Source organism: Phacochoerus africanus, chromosome 2 (assembly GCF_016906955.1).
Source record: "Phacochoerus africanus isolate WHEZ1 chromosome 2, ROS_Pafr_v1, whole genome shotgun sequence".
NCBI classification, from domain to species: domain Eukaryota; kingdom Metazoa; phylum Chordata; class Mammalia; order Artiodactyla; family Suidae; genus Phacochoerus; species Phacochoerus africanus.
Window position 1 is genome coordinate 82,227,212 of NC_062545.1, and position 20,551 is coordinate 82,247,762.

General features: G+C 37.2%; 1 pseudogene; it reads left to right on the forward strand.

Annotated features, from left to right (window-relative positions):
* The first annotated feature begins 3,234 nt into the window (after positions 1-3,234).
* LOC125120656 (amine sulfotransferase-like) lies at positions 3,235-14,457 on the forward strand (annotated as a pseudogene).
* The last annotated feature ends 6,094 nt before the right edge of the window (positions 14,458-20,551 follow it).

Genomic DNA, 20,551 nt, shown 5'->3' on the forward strand with positions numbered 1-20,551 from the left:
AACTCATAAGCATGAAAGACTTTCTGTAAGACCTGACCTTTTCCTGAAAAGCTTGCACTTTACAGAAAAGACAAAACATTGGATCAAAATGGCAAAAGTTTAAAAACTGAGGACTGCTCATTGATATCGAGAGCAGAGCAAAATAAATATTCTCTCACAAATTGTGGAAAGGAAAATCAGCTTAAATAATCTTTATAGCAATTTTGAAGCGGAATCAAAATATAAAACATAGTCACATTCTATGACATAACTACATTTTTATGAAACATCTGAACTTTTCTTCAGTTAACTCAATTTTATACAATTTAAACTTTACCTTTCCCCTGCATGTATTATTTCAACAAATATTCCCTTCTGTGTCTATGAGGTTGGTTTATTTTTGATGCACAGATACAGCCTCTACACACCTTTATAAGTGCAGGAAGCTGAGGATTTACGTCATGTTTGGACACATTTTTTTCTTGTATTTAGGTGAAGCACTCTCTTGCAAATAGGAGTTTTTCAAACAGCTTATGCACAATAGGGTAACCAAAAAACCTGAAAGACACTTTACCAAAGAAGATAAAGGAATAGAGAATAATCACTTGAAAATATGTGTGCCTCCATTAGCCAGCAATAGATTTACTGGGGATATACCAGTGATGAATAAATGGCAAAGAGTATAAGAGGAGAAAGAGGGGTAGAAGTGTAATGCAATTCTGACACCTGCAAAAGAGAAAGGAAGTGAGGGGATGGTGAGCCCTCCACTTTCATGCAGCTCTACAAAATTCTTGAAAGGCCAGTGGGAGGCCAGATTCAAGATTTTCCATTAGCGGAGTCCTATGTCAAGAAGAAATGCCTGCAACGAATACCACTTCCATATCCAGTCCTTGCCTTGAAGCAACCAGGGGAGACTTTAGAGTGGAAGTTGTGGCACATCCGAGGTATATCATCCAGGTACAGTCCTCATGGCAGGTTCTCTTGAAGAGCAATCTCAGAGGTGCCCTTTGAGGCTTAGGAGAGGATGTAGTGCCAGTTACTATGGAAAAGAAGCAAAAACATAGAAAAAATTCAAAAAATCACGTCATAACTATATGAAGATGATATAATGATAATCGGAAACCTAAATAAGCTCCTTCAAAAAGTGAATTTAAATGAAAAATAAACAAAAATGTGTGTGACTATTGTATGACATTTTCAAAAAGAGTGTATTAATGTACATAGAGGAGAGGATACTAAGGAACATATGACTTAGTTGAGCTACTATGAAACAAGGATGATCAATATAGTGTGACATTAGTTCAAGGTAGAGGAATCTTGAGAATTTAGTACGCACATAAAAATAATATGTAACTAACAAAACATAAGGGGGTTATTCATAAGACAAATGAATAATAGTATATGTGAAAGAAAATTGATTCATACCATTATACTATCAATGAAATTAATATTCCTGGTAAACTAAATATCTTTAATTAAAAAAACTGAAAATGAAAATAAATATAAATGGTAAAATAAAAGAAATAGTAAAATCAAATAAAAACAATGCAATATATACATATTATGCATAATACATATATATGTATATTTGTATATATACACACATATGTATAAGAGCTGGGGAAGAGCTTTTATTATGTGATCACTCAACTAATGAGCTTCTCATCGGAATTGGAGGAGACCATGATCACCCAGCTGAGACTCGAGTTAGTGGTCCTAGAAATTACAAAAAATATGCAACATACAGTTAGAAGTGGAAATCAAGAGATGAAGATGTGAGAATTTTTTCTTTCTTTATGGCTGCACCTGCAGCATATGGAAATTCCCAGGCTAGGGGTCAAATCAGAGCTCCAGTGGCCAGCCTACTGCACAGATACAGCTACTGATAGTTATGAGCCACGTCTGTGACCTACATCAAGGCACAGGGCAACGCAACATTCTTAACACACTAAGAGGGGCCAGGGATCGAACCTGCTTCCTCATGGATATTAGTCGGGTTCATTTCCACTGAGTCACAATGGGAGCCCCCAAGGTGTCAGAATTGTAAATTGGAATGAAGTCCAGGATACTGCTGTGCTTAGTAGCAATATTACAAGCATCAGTTCTAAGAGCATGGTTTCGGTGTTCATTAAGGGCTAATGTCCAAGCCACTAGCCACTTATCAGGTATGTGAGAGTTAATTTCTGGACACTTCATTTTAATCGTGATTCTGGCATCGTCTAACTCACTGTGTTGTTTTAAAGGTTAACTACAGTGAGTACCAGTTTTTCTATTGCTCCATAACAAAAGATCACAAGTTTACAATTTAAACATCACCCACTTTTTGTCTTAGAATTCTGTAGATAGCGGTCCAGCACGATGGCAGGGTTCTTGGCTTAGAGTCTCCAGGGTGCTAGCAAGCCTGTATTTCTTACTTTCTTTCTTTTTTTCGTCTTTTTGCCTTTTCTAGGGCCGCTCCAGTGGCATATGGAGGTTCCCAGGCTAGGGGTCGAATCGGAGCTGTAGCCACCGGCCTACACCAGAGCCACAGCAACGCAGGAACAGAGCCGCGTCTGCGACCTACACCACAGCTCATAGCAACGCTGGATCCTTAACCCACTGAGTAAAGCCAGGGACTGAACCCGCAACCTCATGGTTCCTAGCTGGATTCGTTAACCACTGCGCCAGGAAGGGAACTCCATGGCAAGGCTGTATTTCTATTTGAAAGCTCTGGATAAACATCCACTTCTAAGCTCATTCAGGTTGTTGGAAGATTTCGTCCCTTGTGGTTCTCATTTCTCTGACAGGTGACCCATCAATCCTCAAGGCAGCAATGACCCATAAAAGCCTTCCTGTGCTGAAATCTCTCTGCCATTTCCTTCTGCCTCACAGGTTCCTTGGCTCCCATTGAGCCCACCTGGATCATCCAGGCTAGTCTTCCAACTTTAAGGTTAACTAATTAGTAATCTTAATTCTATCTGCGAAGTCCTTTTTGCCATGTCGGGTCAAACATGCACAAATGTGAGGAATGGGCCAGGGGAACTTCTGGGTAGAGAGGGCCTCAACTCTCCCTATCCCAGAATGCATGGACACGTGGCAAGTGGTCATCATTTTTATGAGGTTCAGCATATCCTTTTTGTGCACTTTATTCTGCCTCTTGTAGGGATGGCTAGAGACAAATGTGGGGGCAAAGTTCTGGTATTAACCAAACCTTTCCTTTTCTCCATTCTAAAGCTTTGACGATCAGAGCCATGGAGTCCAGGACGGTAGTCGGTGATGGGTGAAAAGCAGCCCTATGCAGAATGTGAGGAGATCACAAAAGTGGGTAACTCACAGCTAAGAAGGGCATAGCCTCTATGTATGACACTACGAATGTTACATTCCACCTTCCCACGTGAGAACCTGGGCCTCTAACCTGCACCCTGACTTGGTACCAATGGAGAAAACCTGAGGAGCCTGGGGACATGTGAACGAGCTGGATTAGTATCATGATAGAAAACATTAGGTTGTCCTGTGTTGTCACTATGAAATACCAAAAAGCACAGACAGTTTTATACTGGCAATTGTACCTACCAACCAGCTTTAGAAATAAGGCATTACTCACTTTTTATGCATTCCTGACCCCACTAGTGCAACCACATCACACAGAGAGGAAATCCCTATGTTACTGCCATTGGTTTATGTATATGTGTTTCTTCAAGCAGACCAGCCCTTGTCAAACTGCTGTTTGAATTTGTCGTCCTAATTTTCATTTACACTGGCTACAGTGAGAGTTTCCATTGCTCTACATCCTTTCCTACACTTACTTGCTGCCAATCCAGTGAGTACGAATTAATTTTATCTTGTATTTCCACAATTACTAGCAAATTTGGCATATTTCCTTGCTCTCTCTGCTGGGTACCCAAAAAGAATGCGAAGCCAGAGCAATTAGCACAGCTAAAGCCAAAGTCTGGTTTCTAAATACCTTTCACTATTTAGAGGGATCAGAAGAAATGGTTGCTTACAGAGATATTTCAAGGGGAAAAAAGGCAGGAATCTTCTAACTTGACAGCATACCATATTACTGTTGGGTATGGAAATGAGAAACTTAAATGATGTCTTTTGTCACAGATGCAGATTGTCTTCTTCCTTACAGACCGGTCTAGGGGGAGGGAATATGGATTTTAATCATCTCAAAAGGCCCCCAAATGCATTCAGTTCAATGTGAATTCATGTTATGAATCCAGAAATTCTTGGCAGGGCTCTTCGTTTTAATACGGAGTCTACTATTTTTGATTGCGACTTATCAGGCTATGCCACTGTCACAAATGGCTTCGTGTTGAATTTACAAAGATGATGCAAAACAAAAGAAGTCTGAACCACACAGAGGTTTAAATCACCCTCAGTTTAAACTTGATTTCCTATCACTGAAGACTTGTATATTGAAAGGATTAAAAATCTCTTCTGGCATCAAATTCTGTGTCTAGCGGATATCTGAGTATCCTTATTAAAGATCTAAACAGACAGTTCTCCAAAGAAGACATACAGATGGCCAAAAACACATGAAAAGATGTTCAACATCACTCATTATTAGAGAAATGCACATCAAAACCACTCTGAGGTACCACTTTACACCAGCCAGAATGGCCATCACCCAAAAGCCTACAAACAATAAGTGCTGGAGAGGGTGTGGTGAAAAAGGAACCCTAGTACACTGTGGGTGGGAATATGAACTGGCACAACCACTGTGGAAAACAGCATGGAGATCCTCAGAAAACTAAGAATAGAACTACCATTTGATCCAGCAATCCCACTCCTGGGCATCTATCCAGAGAAAACCATGACTCGCAAAGACACATGTACTCCAATGTGCATTGCAGCATGGTATACAACAGCCAAGACATAGAAACAACCGAAATGTCCATCGACAGAGGAGTGGATCAAGAAGATGTGGTACATATACGCAATGGAATATTACTCAGCCATTAAAAGGAGTGAAATACCAGCCTTTTTAGCAACATGGATGGACCTAGAAATTATCATGCTAAGTGAAGTCAGTCAGACAATGAGACACCAACATCAAATGCTATCACTTACATGTGGAATCTAAAAAAAAGGACGCAATTGGGAGTTCCCATCGTGGCTCAGTGGTTAACGAATCCAACTAGGAACCATGAGGTTGTGGGTTTGATCCCTGGCCTTACTCAGTGGGTTAAGGATCCAGCGTTGCTGTGAGCTGTGGTGTAGGTTGCAGACATGGCTCATATCCCTCATTACTGTGGCTCTGGCATACTTTGGTGGCTACAACTCTGATGGGACCCCTAGCCTGGGAACCTCCATATGCTGTGGGTGCAGCCCTAGAAAGGGCAAAAAAATAAAAAAATAAAAAGATAAAAATAAAAAAAAGGACACAATGGACTTCTTTGCAGAACAGACACTGACTCACAGACTTTGAAACACTTATGTTTCCCAAATTAGACAGGTTTGGGGGAGGGGTATCCACTGAGGGTTTGGGATGGAAATGCTATAAAATTTGGTTGTGATGATTGTTGTACACCTACAAATGTAATAAAATTCATTAAGTAATTAAAAAAATAAAAATGAAAAAAGTCATTCAGCCAATTAAAAATAAAGGTTATCTCAAAAAAAAGTTTTTTGCATTTTTTCTAAGTAGTTTTAAAAATTACATCAACATAATTTTTTGAATATTTAAGTCCATGATCTTTATCTGCACTTTGCATCAGTAATGAAATTGAGGATTTTTTGATATGTTTATTGGCCATAATTACTTCTTAGTCTGATGATTATAAATTTTTCTCAATTTTTGTTATCACTTTCACATGGATTTGTTTTACATCTATGTATATATAGTCATATATATATTTTGGATACTATATATGTATACTGGATAATATATATATTATTGGTTTTACATGTTGCAAATCTTATACTTTCTTGCTTTCTGAAATACTATGCTACAATTACTTACCCTTTTAATGTAGCATAGTTGAACAATTTTAATTTCTAATAAATTTTTTAACATTTGGGAAATGCTTACTATATCTAAGACATTAAAAATATTATTTACTTTCTTAAATGTCAGAATTTTATTACATAATTAAACCTTCAGTCTAGTTTTAAGTGATTTTGTGTAAGGTAGGAAGTAGAAATTAATTTTATTTTTTTTACTATTGATATTGAAAAAACGGTATTTGTTTTTTTTTCTTTTTCTTTTTTTTCTTTTTTTTAAATGGCTGCACCTTCAGCATATGGAAATTCCCAGTTCAGTAGTTGAATTGGAGCTGCAGCTGACAGCCTACATCATAGTCACAGCAACACCAGATTCCAGCCGGATGTGTGACGTACACTGTAGCTGGATTCTTAGCCAATTGAACAAGGTCAGAGATTGAACTTGAATCCTCATAGACACTATGCTGGGTCCATAACCCACTGAGCTACAATAGGAACTCTAAAAAATGATATTCATTTCAACATATCTATTAAGTAATTTTTCCTTTTTTAATTGATCTTTGACATGAAATTGGTTGTATATTGTATATCAATTCTCATGGAGGGTAAATTGAATAACCTTTACTCAAAGTAATTTAAAATATTAATCAAACTTAAAAGTAAATTATTTATCATATAGCAATTAATTTTATATGCTAGCACATGTGAAATGTCAACAAATTTACTTACTGCAGTCTTCTTGACAGCAAAAATTAGGAGCAATCGAAATGTTCATAAGTACTAAAGTGGATGAAATCAATTACTATGCATCCACGTGATGAAACAAAATACTGTGTAGTCGTTTTTTAGGAAAACTGTGATCATAATCAAGAATTCTCAAAATTGTTTCACTATTCTCTCCGCAGGTTATTTACATCTATAGAAACCCCAAGGATGTTTTGATCTCATATTTTCATTTTTCAAATTGGTTGCTTACATTAGAACCTTCAGATGACATCGAACATTTCATGGAAAAGTTTCTAGATGGGAAAGGTAACTATGAGTTTGTTTTTCAAGCAACATGTTCCCAAGGCCATGTTGCCATTTAGCCAAATTTCTCAAACGCTGGGAACATAATTTAGGCAGATGGAGAAGGGCTGTCATAGACGGTGCAATGCACATCTGTGGTCCATAAATGCTACCCACTTAATCTGCCACCCAAGGGCCTTTCTGTCCTCACTAGGACCACTCTGGGTCTTGTCAAGATTTCAAAGAGGTATTTTGACCAGATCCAAAGACCTGCAAGTGGCCTAGCAGTTCCAGTTGGCTAGATCCAAAGCTAGAGACATAGGTTCCGGAATAGCAAACGTTCAGGATGGGTGTGTTGCTGTTGTTATTGTTGCCGTTGTGGTCTGTCCTGAGCCTGTGGTAGGCCTTAGGTGACCATTGTGAAGTGGTCACTACAACACCCCGAAGGATCGATTGAGGCAGATGGGTTGTAGAATGTGGAATGGGGCCTCTCACCCATTTAGAAAATTATCTTCAGCTTCTTTCTAGTTGTAGGTAACTAAAATTGCTATCCATAGATCTTAAAATAAAGAATAAAAGGGGAAATATAAAATATGTTTTCAGGTGGAGGAAGCAGACAAAAGAGGAGATTAATTTACAGAAGTCTTAAAAATTCATACTTTGGAATTTTCATTCCCACATTTCTTTTTTTCTCACAGTCATAGAGAACCCTGAAGAGGCAGGTTTCTGTTAAAAGGATGTAATTGTTTCCGAAAACACCCTTTTAAAAAGGCAGCATAGATGTCCGGTGGGGGGAGACTTATTTGTCTTTCGGAGGATTATGGAAGAGAAAGACAGGCTATGGCTTACTGTTCAATAACTGCAGTATATGCACCTTGTAATTGATCAGTTTCCCCACAGTGTTTGGAAGTCTCTGGTTTGACCACATCCGAGGCTGGTATGAGCACAGACATGACTTCAATATTCTGTTCATGATGTATGAGGAGATGAAGAAGGTAGGAGGCGTGTTTTGTTCATTTTAAGAAGTTTGTTCTTTTTGGGACTCTTTTGTATCTTGGTCTGATGCACCACATCCTCCACATCATCTTTTCCTCTCACCACTATTCAGACATGTTGGGGGTTTCTAATCTTCCATCCATCCTTTCAACACTGGTCTTCCCCAGAGCTCTTTTCTCACTGCACACAGTAATCTCTTATGATTCCTTTTCATATAAAAACCTGTAGTTATTAAAACAAAGTCAAATGTAGAGAAGCCATGGCTTAAAAGAGAGAAAGGGCGTTGTGAAATACGGGGGTGAGAAGTCACTGAGATGCTAAGATATGGCTAATTAGCCAGAGGTGAACATGTGCTCTGAGATGTAAGTACTTCCTGTTTTTTTGTTTGGTTTGGTTTTTAGAGAGAATATTGAAAGATGGCTTTGCAGTGATATTGCGTGAGGTTTACACTTTGACATCCAATCAAAGCTCTCTTAAAACGTTGCCTAAACAAACAAACAAAACACATTTGAAGTTCACTGTTATGTGATTTCTCATTGATGTGTTGATTCACTAATACATAATTTATTCACCCATTTTTTCCAAAACATATTGCAGACCTTCTAAGTGACAGAAAAATAGGACTAAACCCTTTATTTATAGAGTTTGTCATCTAACAAGGAAGACAGCTATTTAGCGGGAGATCTGCATGCAGATAAGTATGAGTTTAGAAAAGACACGTGGTGAAGGAGAATTCTAAGCCAAGGAAAGAGAATGTGCAAATTCTCTGAAGCACTCAAGTGCATGCCATTTTTGAAGAATTGAGGAATAAGTTAAAGAGCAAGGTGGAAATGACAAAACATTAATATAAGGGTCTTTAGAAGCCAGGCTGTATATGGTCAATAGGCTATCTTCATGATAGTGATTTTATAAAGTCTTAAATGCAGTGAGGGGCCCTTATAAGACAAACGGCAATATGATAGAATTAATATTCTTAGAATTTCATTCCCATTAGCGGTTTGAAAAGTTATAACAGTGAACATGAAAAAAATCTCAGCTCATCTCCATTTATTCTCCGTTGTTTATCCAGAGTTATCATCTCAAAATGTAAGTCTGATTCCTTCCCTGTTTTTACATTCCAGTTCCTCCATAAGAATATGGTCACAACAAAATATCTGTAAACAATAGAATTTATGAAAAATTTGGACATAGAGACCACAGAGTAAACTCTGAAAAATCTCATAAATATTTCTCTATAATTTACCTTCCATCAAGTAACTTACTGTTTACATATATATATGTTTTGTTTTTCTTTCTTATGGCAGCACCTGCCATAAAAAGTTCTCTGGCCAGGGGTTGAATTGGAGCTGCCCCTGCAGGCCTACACCACAGACACAGCAACATGAGATTGAGCTGAGTCTCGAAACTACACTGCAGCTTGTAGCAATGCTGAACACTTAACAAACTGAGCGAGGCCAGGGATCAAACCCATGTTCTCACAAACCCCATGTTGAGGTCTTAACCCAATGAGCCACAATGGGAATTCCTTTTTTTATAGTTTTAGCCTATGGTTTCCACCAGTTCTTCAAACCAAAAAAGCATATAATGGTGAGAAATGCTTCTTTCAAGTTCCTCTGTTAAGTAATATAGAGCCTAGTCAATTGAAATTTGTCTGCTTTAAAGCTCTTTCTAGAAAAATCTCCCAATTTTCTCAAGCAATTAAGTATCCACCAATATTGATTTAGATTTTGAAAACTTTCCTTTTCTCTAGTTCCCTTGGAAATGTTTTGATAATTTGACCTGATAATGGTTATGACTGATTCTCCAACAGCAATTGTGTCAGAAACCCCCTAAGTCTCTGTACACTATCTCAGATGACTTAGTATGTTTCCCACAGATTTGGGCTTGCTCTCCCTAGGAACATAGTGAGTATGAAGAAACATTTTCTGCCTCCCTATAGTGAGTGTCCAGCTATATGTATTTGAAATGGAGCCAGAAATATCTAGGAGATACATATTTAAATGGTAAAACCCTAAGTAAAATTAAAGAGGTAATTAGTATAATAATGACAGAAGCTATTTGGGGTGGTGGGCTAGTTTGATGATTAAGAAAGATACATTTCAAGTACTTCAGTGATTCCGGCATTGTTCATTTTCTTGATGTGCTTGTTGGAATCATGTGTTTACATCACTCTAACTCATTAAACTGAGTATGTGTTTTACACATTTTCTACATTTTTTTAATATTAAAGTATGAAAAATCTTAATCTTAATAGAAAGGAGAAGCTAAAGAGCTACAGAGTGGTATATCCTGGGGAAAGTCTTATTTGGTGAGAAGTGAATCTTTCCCTTCTGTGATCTTCTGTTTGTATGGTGGAATTGGTGGAAACCTTCAGCAAAGAAATTCATTTGCCCCTGTATACTTGTCTGTAGTCATCTTCGGAGACTGAAGTCATGTATCATTAATGGAGAGGGGTGCTCATTTGTCTCACATGAAGAATAGTTTACTATTCTGTGTAACATGGCTTAGGATTATGGACAGTCATAAGTGTTGTAAAGTCATAAGTGTTGGGAAATTTGCTCCTATGCTGAAGATTAAGTGGAAAACTTTAGATAGAGTTGGGAAAGAGACTTTCAACCTGCCTTACAAGAAAGGCATACTTCTTCACGTAAGCCAATATCTGTTTTGTCTTTCCATCATGTGCCATTCTGAATATCTTTCTGTCCCTATCTCCCAGTTCACTATTTCCCTATTCCTTTGAGTATATTCTGCTAATAAAAGTATTCAACAAAGCCTTTGTTTTTATTCATGCAGTGGGAGCTGTTTAAAATCAGCTGTCTTCTTTTTTATAGCTTCCAATTTTCTTTCAAATTTCATTTTTGTATTTTATACTTCAAATATCATAAGTATAGTAAGTTAATTATTTTTTCGGATAATTTCACTGTGTGCAATACCGTCATTCAGTTTCTATTGTCTTCATTGTTCTGGTTTGTGGTGATGTTGCCTTATTTCTTCCTGTTCCTGCATATCTTTATTACATGTAGTTATATTATAAAAATTATTTGTAGAAATAATATGATAACTAATGTCTTGTTATTTTACTCACAAAATGGCACTCAGCCTTTTTTACTGATTTTTATCACTTGGAAGTGATATTTTTATCACTTCGAAGTGATACAGTATGTATGTATGTATGTATATATTTATTTATTTATTTTTAATTTATTTATTCTTTTGCCTTTTCTAGGGCCCCTCCTGTGGCATATGGAGGTTCCCAGGCTAGAGATCTAATAGGAGCTGTAGCCACCAGCCTACGCCAGAGCCACAGCAACGCGGGATCTGAGCTGCATCTGTGACCTACACCACAGCTCATGGCAATGAAGGATCGTTAACCCACTGAGCAAGGCCAGGGATCGAACCCGCTACCTCATGGTTCCTAGTCGGATTTGTTAACCTCTGAGCCATGACGGGAACTCCAGTGATATAGTATTTAGAAGGTAAATACTAAGGTACTTATCACACTTAGCAAGTCCCTTTATCCATTCCAGAACTTGCCTCTCCCCCCTGTGGGTGAGTTCATTGAGTACCAAGCACGTTGAAGTTCAATTTTCCTTAACTATGGAAAATATTTCAAGTCTCTGTAATTTGGCCCTTAATTTTACACAGAAAGGAATTTTTCTGCTTTTTCAGGGACATATTTATTCTTCCCTCTTGAATTGGAAAAAAGTTCTTGAAATTTTTTTTCTGATACTGTTTTTTTGTTTTTTGCGATGCTTTGTAGTTTACAGTACATGAGTATTTCCCCTCCTGGTTAACTTTATTTGTATTTTATATCTTTCATGGTATCAAGGTAATTGTGGATTCACAGAATGTGCTTGAAAGTGTTCCTTCCTCTGCTATTTTATGGAAGTATTTCAGGATGATAGTTGTTAACTCTTCTCTGAATGTTTGATAGAATTTGCTTGTGCAGCCATCAGGTCCTAGACTTTTGTTTTTTGGAAGTTTTAAAATCACAGTTTAAATTTCAGTGAAATGTGTTTATTCATATTTTCAATTTTGTCCTGGTTTTGTCTTGGTAGGTTGTACCTTTGTGAGGATCTGTCCATTTCTTCTAGGTTTTCCATTTTATTGGCATACAGTTGCTTACAGTAGTGTCTTATGATCCTTTATATTTCTGTGGTGTCAGTCATAATTTCTCCTTTCTAAATTTCTAGTTTTATTTATTTTTCAACCTGCTCTCTTTTTTTCTTGATGAGTCTAGCTAAACATTCATCAATTTTGTTGATCTTTTCAAAGTACCAACTTTTGGTTTCATTGATCTTCTCTAATGTTTTATTTGTCTGACAATGAGAGCACTCATTTTTGTAGAAGGAATAAAAAGCAATACATCCTTATAAAACTTTAGTATTATAATAAACCTAAACATTTCCCATTTTCCAAAATGTGATAAAGGTGTCGTGTTGTAACTCACATATTCCTTAGTGGCTCACTAGTATCTCATATTAACAATTCTTTCAGGATCTCAGAAGTTCTGTGCTTAAAATCAGTAGTTTTCTTGAAAGAGTTGAGTGAAGAGGATCTGGATGCTGTCGTCAACCAGGCTACATTTGAGAACATGAAGCTTGATCCACAAGCAAATTATGATCCTATTATGAAATCTAAAACTGATACGAGGACAAAGTATGGACATTTTCTGTGCAAAGGTGATGCTCTCTGGTTAACAGAAGCAAGAGTGTTGTGAGTTGCCCCAGGTCCTTGGCCCCTAAACTTAATGAGTACTTCCCATACATTTTTCTAAGTTCTGCTATTAGGGTCTAAGAAGAATCAAAGTTTCTAACAGAAAATGGCCCTGAAAAATATCCCAGGAAACACCAGAATTCTGATTAATAAATATTACTTTCCTTCCTTCTACTCCTCATGGCCCTAGCGTTTAAAATTTATTAGCAAGTTTTATCTGAATGCAAAGTTTTATCTGGGTAGATGTGACCAGGAGAACTCCACTTATTTTTCTTTTATTTCTCATAGGTTATTCTAAAAGTAATGTTAATCCATATATCGTTTTGAGGAAGAGAGTTTGGCTACTGTAATTTTCTCATGTGTCAGATTTCTTCCTTGTAAAGTGTAGTTTGGTACCTTGTTAACCCAATCTGCTGTGAATTCAATTACTCAAAAACATGGCAATAGATTTTTATTATGCTCCTATAACATTCCAGGTATTTTTAAGAGTGAATATTTTTCCTTATGACACTCCTTTTGTTCAAAAATTTTTAATTTAATCTTTACTGTATCTCATTCTAAAACATAATTGGTACTTCTCTAATTTATTTTTTTATTTTCCAATGTATCATGTGAAGGACATTGACTAATCTTACATATATAATGATCTTGTTAAAATTAATGTGGATATTGATGTTTAAAAAAGACTGCTTTTTCTTTTTTCCCATTTACTGTCAACTTCTACTTCTCATTGCTCAACTAGATCAGATATGAAGCATTTCTCATGCCTATAATAGCAGACTAACTGTGATAATGGCAATAAAATGTTTACTCAAATATTCTTTTAAATGAAGATTCCAAATTATTAATCTTCATTTTAAAATACTGTCTTAACAATTTCAAACATCCGCCACTTAAAACTGCAGCGGTGATAGCTCTGTGCTCCCTCTTTGATTTGAAATAGGATTTTCCTATTTGAAATCTTTTTTTTTTCTGTCTTTTGCCTTTTCTAGGGCCGCTCCCACGGCATATGGAGGTTCCCAGGCTAGGGGTTGAATCGGAGCTGAAGCCACCAGCCTACACCAGAGCCACAGCAATGCAGGATCCAGGCCGTGTCTGCAACCTACACCACAGCTCACAGCAATGCCGGATCCTTAACCCACTGAGCAAGGCCAGGGATTGAACCTGCAACCTCATGGTTCCTAGTTGGATCTGTAAACCACTGTGCCACGACGGGAACTCCTCCTATTTGAAATCTTCAGGTTTAATTTTCTTGGTAATTACAATAAAAAAATACTTAGCTCGAAGAGTTAAACAGAAGTTGTAAATCAATTATAATAAAAAACCAAAAAGATTTATGTTCATGATAGATGTAGCTTGCAAGGTAATTTGCATAATATATAACAATATATATGTAAATATTCTAATCTTTTAATATATTCTAGTTTTATTTTTGTTTTTCCTAAAGAAAGGTTATAATTTAATACAGCATTTATTGCAAGTCTAACAGATAAGGATGTGGTCTATAATTCTTTCTTCTGTGTTACTACATCCTATGTTTGTTTCTTAGCTCATCCCTGTATAAGGAGAAGTGAAGTGTCAACCCTCCATGAAGAACTAACAGAAGTTAGCTGGGCTTGAATGACAGATCAGAGTGGGCTCCAGGAAGCTTTTACCCTGATAGTTCTACCTCCTCACCCAGGAGCTGTCCATGTTCTTGTTCCACTAGGTACCATTGGAGACTGGAAGCATCACTTGACCGTGGAGCAAAATGAAAGATTTGACAGAATGTTCCAAAGGAAGATGAAAGATTTTCCCTTGAAATTCATCTGGAACATAGATGAGGAGTAGTGTCAGTGCAAAAAATCATATTAAAAATCTGCTAGCTAGAGAGCATATTTTAAATATACATATTAATTTGTGCTTCTCATATAAAAATGTCAGCTTTAAAACTTTATTAATAAATTCAGTGAGGAAAGGGTGCTTACTAATCGCCATGGGTTTGATGGACTTTTTGAAATTTTTCAATTAAAATGATTTGGGCAATAATCTGCATTGATAGTCTGCAGGGTAATGGGAAAAGCAGCATATGACATGAATTACAAGTGTCTTGAGAGATTTCTGTAGGATGCAATGTTTCTTTATCTACAATTATGTTTAGGATTAAACAAACTATAAATTCTTTCATTATTCTAATTAAAATAACTGTTTTGTTTAAAATCATTGTGAATGTTGAAATAGAGAAAACACATGTATACACATGCATGTATTAAAAATTTATAAGCTCCCAAATTTGTACTGAAAATTGGAGTTTCAAAAGCAGATTAATTCATCTAATAGTTCAATTAGTTAGCTATTTGGATAAAAAGTAGTTGTATTTGTAGCATATCTCTCACTAAAATAATTTCAAATGTATTTAATAGTTAAATATTTTAGATGAGATAATTCTTTTTTTTTTTTTTTTGGCTTTTTGCTATTTCTTTGGGCCGCTCCCGCGGCATATGGAGGTTCCCAGGCTAGGGGTCGAATCGGAGCTGTAGCCACCGGGCTACACCAGAGCCACAGCAACGCGGGATCCGAGCCGCGTCTGCAACCTACACCACAGCTCACGGCAATGCCAGATCCTTAACCCACTGAGCAAGGGCAGGAACCGAACCCGCAACCTCATGGTTCCTAGTCGGATTCGTTAACCACTGTGCCACGATGGGAACTCCTAGATAAGATAATTCTTATTCTGCTTATATTTCCTCAACCTTGTAGATTATGAAGGCAGTGGAAGAAAAAAGAAAAAAATTGGTAAATGTTCAATCATAAACATTTCAAGTCATTCATAGTAGTCAGCAAATTGAAACAACCCAAGGTCTGTGACATTAAAATGAACAAGTAAATTATGACATTTCACAAAAAAAAAACAGTAAGGATGCATGAATTACAACAACATGGAAAAATCCTCAAGTCTCAGAAACATACTAATTCAGTGGAAAAAAGCCAGACACTTATTGCTCAATTCACTATATCAGATTTTTAAAAAAGAAAAAAATCTATTTGTTTAGAAAAAGAGCAGTTACTTTTGGGCAATGGTGTAGAAACTGGTCAGGCAAATAAGAAAATTCCTGAGTTTTGCTAATATTCTCTTTATTGATCTTAAACCTGGTTTCATAGGTGTGGTCACTGTGAATATTCATTGGGCTATGCATGTATGATTTGTGAGCTTTCCTGCATTTTGTCATGTATTAATAAAACTTGTGAAATAACTCGCATGCATGAAAACTTTATATAGCACCAGACAAGTGAGATGTTTGCAGTTTATAAAAGAGACAAAACGTCAGTTTATAACTGGCAAAAGTTTAAAAGCCTGGGAATGTTCAATGTTAGAGAGAGTAGGGTGAAATAAATGTTCTCTCATATAAGTTATCGAAAGGAAAATCGGTTCAAATCTTTACAGCAATTTTGATGCAGAATCAAAAGTCTTATAAATTGTTACATTCTATGACCTGTAATTTCATTTCTAGGAAACTTCTGAACACCTATTCAGTTAACTCAGTTTTCTGCAATTTAAATTTTACCTTCACTACATTTCCTACTTGAACTAACATACACTTCCATGTGCATGCAATTCGCTTGTTTTCATTGCCCAGCTAAAATATATATATATATATCTTTGCAGATGACAAAAATTTGAGGTTTTCTCTCATTTTTAAAACTCTTTGCATCTTGTTCAAGCACTGTATTGCAAATAAGAATAATCTACTTCTAATCAGCTTGTGGAAAATAGTGCAGTTCATCAAAATGATTTATGAAACACCATAAAAACAATTTTCTTGACCTCCCTGAAGAACTATAAACAAGAAGTATGAAGTTGTCAGAGATTCATATATCGTTTCAACATCTCTCTCTCTCTCTTTCTGTCTCTCTCACCTTAGAGCTCCTTGGCTTCTCATCTCTGTGTTCTTCATGTCAAGGATACATCCTTTTCTCTGTCTTCCTCTGAAGACTGTCTTTGCTTTGGCATGGTGACAGTCATGAGATGATCTTGAGGAGGGTAGATCGCAGGGTGCAGTGGCTTGAAGTGGGATCTTAGTTCCTTGCCCAGGAATTATACTTTGGCTGAATCCTAACTGCTAGACCATGAGGGCCAGTGGGCTTGATGCAGGTCTCTGGTCCATCTCTTCTTTGGAGAAAGAATTCAGCAAAGAGAAGGAGATGGTAAAGTGGGTAAAGCTTTTATTAGAAGCAGAGTACAAGTGAAAAGGACACATGGATAGACTCAGAGAGGAGTTGCACCATTGGGGTGGCTTAAATTTATATGGGGGCAGTTTTCCAGGTTCCCTCCAGCAAATCATTTTTCACATTGCCCATATCTGATCTGATTCAGACGTGCATGCAAATCTTTTAGCTAAGATGGTCGAGCATGAAGATCTCTGGAAGGTTGATAGAACATATTATGAACTGGGGCCCTCCTTCCTTCCCTGGTTTCTGAGGATCTTGTGGCCAGGACTGTCTCCTTGATGTCAAGAATGAAAAATGTGGTCATCTTATTTTTTACTCCAAGAGAGCTCCGTTCTTCTATGTTCCTACCATTATCTTTTCCTTGAAATGTCAACAGGAGACAAGCTCCAACTGCTTAGCCGGACAAACTCCAACTTCTTAGCCTGACAAGCTTCAGATGTTCAGCCTGGGGCCTATCTATACCCTACCTTAATACTATATCCACATATAACAGGGAAGAACAAACTTTAGCTCTAAACTTTGCCTATGTTTAGTCATGTTGGCTCTGCATCTTTGTCTAAAAGAATATGGCCCATATCCTGAAATATACATAGTAGCCCTTTCTCAATTCTTTGTCCTCCAGGCTTGACTTTTAAAGACATAATGCTTTTCATTCATAGAGAGATAAAAAGTTGTGGAACAAAAAATAGCATTATTTTATAGGAACATTTGAACAACATACACGGTAACTGCAACAACAAAGGATTATTCACATCCCCTTTAGGGTCTGGTCAGCATCAAGAAGTTTTCAACAACCAGCCACACCCCTCTCCTTTTAGTATAAAAGAAACCTGAATTCTAACTTGGGTAATATGGTTCTTTGGGACACTAGTCCACCAACTTCTTGGTCAGCTGGGTTTCTGCTTAAAGATGCTACTTTTTACCCCAATGCCTTCTCTCAATTTATTGGCCTGTTATGTTGAGCAGTATGATCTAGAACTTGGTAACGCAATTTTCCTCAGCTAAAACAACAAAAGAAGATAGGCTATCGTTGTTGAAATCAAATGAAAAATTTCAAAGTGAGAAACTGAATGGTGTAGGTTAGGTCACGTGGCTCCCCTGAACAGTTACATTATAGTATAGGCAAAATAGCCACAGCACATAAAACCCTGCAGCATCATAGAATGGATAAGATAGATGGGGGGAAATTGATTAAACTTGTTATAGCTGACTTTCTCAAATGGACGGGCAGAAGTCCTAACCTCCCTTATCTCAAAATGTGACATTATTTGGAAATACGGTCATTGTAGATATAATTAGTCATTTTCAGATACTTGAGTAGGAATAGCACTTAATCCAATAAAACTGGTGTACTCATAAGAAGAGGAAGGAGCCTAGGATAAAGACAGTCATGTGACAACAGAGACTGAGTTTGATGTGATCCATCTGTAAACCAAAGGGTGCAAAAAAAAAAAAAAATGTCTGGGAAACACCAGAATTTAACAGAGGCAAGGAAGGATTCTTTCCTACAGGTTTTACAGGGAGTGGGTCTTTACTGACATTTTGATGTTGGACTTCTATATCCAGATGTCGTGGCAGTAAAGTACTCTTGCTTTAAGCCATCTGCACATCAGTACTTCGTTATAGCAGCCCTAGGAAACTAACATAGTACCTTACAACTCAATGGCTACTCTAAACCACAGCTCTAAGGGCGGGTTCTGGAACAAAACTAAAGGAGTCAGGAAGGTAGCCTAGTACCCAATAGCCGTTAATGAATGACATAACATATGTCAGCAAAACAGTGATAGTAATTAGAGATTTAGGTCCATTTTCAACACTCTTATTCTGCTTGGTACTGGAAAAGTCTAGCTAGGACAATAAAGCAAGAAAGGGTATATAGATTGGAAAGGAAGAAACAAAATCATGTCAATTGCAAATGACATGATAGTGTATACGGAAAATTCAAAGGGATTAATAATACAATTACTACAATTAATAAATGAATTTGGCAAAGTTGCCAAGTACAAGTATTGTCCTTTTTCCATAGTATGATATATTGATTTTTAGACCTTAAAACAACACTGCATTCCTCGGATAAATTCCACTGGGTTTTAATTTATAATCCTTTTTAATATGTTATGGATTTATTTTATTAATAATTGGTTGAGGATTTTGAATACTTAATCACTAAGGGTATTAATTTGCAGGGTTTTTTTTTCTTGTAACATCTTTGGCTTTGGTATGAGGGTAATACCGCTTCCATAGAAGGAGTTGAATAATGTTCCATATTCTCTGTTTCCTGAAAACAGTGCGGAGGTTCTTTGCTAAAAGTCTAATTAATGTTTAATAGAATACAACAATGAAGCCAAGTATATTGGCTTTTCTTTGAGGAAAACAATGTCTTACTACTAATCCAGTTTCTTTATTTGTTAAATCTTGATTCTGTTTCCTCTACTTGTACCCTGTCCTTTTTCTTTGTTTTGTTTTTATTGTTGCTGTTGTTTTGCTTTCTTTGTTGTTATCATTGCTTTTTTTGTTTGGTGACTAGTCTTGACTTATTCTTGACTAATTCTGCAGTCTTTCCTGAAATGATCACTGATGTCTCTGCTTTCATGTTTGTGTGTTTTGTTCCCATTTTTTAAAAATCCTGGTTTCTTAGAGGTCAAGCCTGGGTCAGCATGATTTAATAATCAGCTAGTAATTGTCCTAAGTTGTGTGGGAACACTTTGATGTAGTCAGGTTTTTACCTTTTTCCTGAGGTATATAGGTGCAGATTGGTGTGTACATTCAAAGTTCAGGCAGTTAACAAATATTCCATGATTTTTACCTTCTTCTAGCAGAAGACATCATCTTTAGCTCTGGAAAAGATGATAAGTGAAGAGCAATTCAGTCTCTCTGGTGTGTGCATGCACCCTTGTGCATCTGTGCAGATTTCTGTTATAGCTGCTTTGTCTTCCCAGTTTTTGTCCACACGTAGCAAAGAATTGAAGCTGCAGATGTATCAAACAGGTCATAAAGCATAAGCAAGTTTATTGAAGCAAAAGTACACACTCAGAGGGAGAGCAGGCCACCCTGTGAGTAGGGACTGGCCCCACCTTACAATTGGGTTTCCCTTTATATCCCCATACTGGGGACTGGAGTGGAAATCTGATTTTTCCTGCCCAGGCCTACTGCGTGTGCTCTAGGGCTGGGTGTTGATTGGCCTCAAGTTTATGCCTCATCTGCATGGGGCATACTGGATCTTCCATTTGGTCTTGGGCAAGATAATTCATCTGCATGGGGGATGGGTCATTGGGAAGTCTCTTTGAAGGTCCCTTGACTTTGCGCCTGCACGTGTTCTTATTGTTTAACTGCAGACATCCTGTTTTTGGTGATGATTAATGGCCTGTTCTGATTCACCTGTCTCCTGTTCCCTATCCTACCAGCACTTCAATATCTTCTGGAATGGATGGTTGATTATCAAAGTCCACTATGGTATATTCATCCTCTGGATTTCTTTGTTAAAATTTCTCCCATCCAAGTATTAACCAGGTCAGATCCTGCTTAGCTTCCAAGATCAGACAAGACTGGACACATTCAGGGTGGTATGGTTGTGGACCTCGTTAAAATTTCTGGTTGTTCTGTTGTTTGTACCAGCCAGTATCACATCTGCAACAGTGGCCTTCCTTGCAGGTTTGCCACTGAGGTTATGCTTATTTTCAAAAATGCCCCTGGACCTGGGGCTTCTCTGAGCTCT